Raw genomic sequence first — 2,444 nt, forward strand, 5'->3', positions numbered from 1 at the left:
TACAGAAAGAGACAGTTCTGATCTTAGTTTTTTGAAGAGGACAGAAATTGTTCTTTAAATGGGAAAACAGCAGCATGATTCATTTGAGTTATTTTACCGTTTTAAAAGTTTGAGACAGGAAAGGCTCAAAGCGAAAGTAAAACAGTTAATGTTTCCTGGGAAGTTTTTTTTGTCTCTCTCTTTATAAAACCTGTGCAGGGAGACCCCATTGGATTTCGAGTCCAACGCCTTAACCTCTCGGCCATCACAGCTTATACTTTGCTTTATTTCTTGGAAATCTTCTGGGAACTGTAATACAGGAATATTGGAACAAGCTTTTGATTGGTGAATGAGACCCTATGAATGTCAATGAGTTTTTAGAAGAAGTTTGTTAGATACAAAGTAATCTGACCTTATTTGGCAAAGCTTTTGGACATATCCAGTAAGACAGCAGTACCATAGTGGGGGAAGAAGTAAGTTTTTGTCAGCAGTATGATAGTGCAGTAAGGAGTTGAATAGTGGAACTGGAGTAGAGTATTTGGAGATAAAACCCTTCCCCAGGTTTTCCTTAATGTATTGAGATATAGTTTCTCTCTCAGGGACAGACAAAGGTTATACCCTGCCCCGAGGAGGTGCAGAATTGGTTACCAGGTCAATTTCACCATTAATTTGTGTGAAAGTGATTAGAATATGTTTAAAAGATTACATTTTGCATGGACTCCATCTTGTATGGTAGGCGTCCATTTTAGATTATTGGAATCTATCTTTTGGCCTGAAGGAGCCATCTTGAGATTAATAAGTAAAAAGTAAATGTCAGCAGATGTCCTGAAGCAATTCTATGTTATGTGTTCTTGAATTTAATGTTTTATTACTCTTGTAAGGAGCAGAACAAATAGCCTTGGCCGAATGGACAATGACATTGTTTACCAGAGTGAGGCGATTCAGCCCTGGAAGAAGCGCTCTGTTTAAATGATTTAAACTTATCTGCAGTCTCCATTCTCTAGTGAGATAAGAAGTAGACACATTAACTTGTGTATCTGAAATGTGTGTCTTCCCCATGGGACAAGGTTCAGGCCACCTGGGGCTTGGAGGGTGAATAATTATTATAATGCATTGAAATATTCTCATTGGCTGAATCAGAGTCATTATCATATTGTAGATGATTGGCTGAAACCAAAGCCTACACCTTTCCTGTCATTATACTTATATACTTGTTTGTATCAATAAAGACCAGAGGAGCATTTTGAGCATACCAGCAGTGTCTGTGTATTATTTCTCCTCCGCGATATATCGATAACCAATAACCACTGAGATTATTTGGACCTGAACAGGTGTACTGATACAGGTGTTGGTTGACACACCTACCTAAATCTTCAGTCTAATATACTTTTGGCATTTGAAACACAATCCTACTAGAGATAGGAAGAGGTGGGGAGAGCAGGAAGCAGTGGAAATAAAAGGCACATAATGTATGAAATCATATTCCACAGGGAGTTGTATGGAGCATCACTCTAGTCTGAGATAAACACCGGAAGCGTGGTCATGTGACTGCATGTGGGACAGGCCTTTATACATTTGTCCAACACAGATTTTACCCTTGCTGCTTTTTTCTGACGTCTTTTGGGAAAATCAGTTCAGGGTCAGGGCTTAAAACGTAGGATCCGTCTTCTGATTAGTGACAGAGCTCTGGGGTAGGTGCTCTATGAGTCTTACTGAAAGAGACAGGTCTGCTATAAGTTTTCTGAGAAGGAGGATGGAAATGGTTATTTTCCTGGGATACTGCAGCATGATTAATTGTACTTATTTTACAGTTTTATAGTTTTAGGAGACAGGAAAGGCTCAAAATGAAACTAAAAGAGCTGATATTTCTTGGGAAGTTTTTCTCTCTTTTTATAAAATGCTTTGCTGTGAACAGGATTTGAATCTGTGCAGGAAGACCCCATTGGATTTCGAGTCCAACGCCTTAACCTCTCGGCCACCACAGCTTATATTTAGTTTTTTTTTCTCTGAAATCTTCTGGGAACTGTAGCTAAGGGGCAAGGCCTCAAATATTGGATCAGGCTTTTGATTGGTGAAGGAGACCCTATGAATGTCAATGAGTTTTTATAAGAAGTATGTCAGATGCCAAGTAATCTGACCTTATTTAGCACAACTTTAAAGCTTAGATATATCCAGTAACAAGTTTAACAAAAGTATCCACTGCAGGACACGTGGACAAGGGGGAGAATGAGGTGGAACGACCCCTAATATCAGAAGGGAACTTTGGTTCTCTAATTGGTTCCTGTTCCCTAAGTAGATCTTCCAGGATTCTAAGAGTCTGTTGATCATCCCTATGTAGGAATAAACTGGTATCAATTCTGGAAAAAGTTTTTTTAAGAGCAATTTCCATGAAAACAAAAATATATTCTTAATTGCCTCAAAACAATCAAAATTAGATACTGGGGAAAAGGTGAGCAGGGTTGCCA

General features: G+C 38.7%; 1 non-coding gene across 1 annotated transcript; it reads right to left on the bottom strand.

Moving 5' to 3' along the window:
* Nucleotides 1-1,882: 1,882 nt before the first annotated feature.
* Nucleotides 1,883-1,964, bottom strand: TRNAS-CGA (transfer RNA serine (anticodon CGA)). Its single transcript has one exon. It is a non-coding gene; the product is annotated as a tRNA-Ser (tRNA).
* Between the last annotated feature and the right edge of the window lie 480 nt (nucleotides 1,965-2,444).

The sequence above is a fragment of the Rhinoderma darwinii genome, chromosome 1 (genome assembly GCF_050947455.1).
Source record: "Rhinoderma darwinii isolate aRhiDar2 chromosome 1, aRhiDar2.hap1, whole genome shotgun sequence".
Classification (NCBI taxonomy): Eukaryota; Metazoa; Chordata; class Amphibia; order Anura; family Rhinodermatidae; genus Rhinoderma; species Rhinoderma darwinii.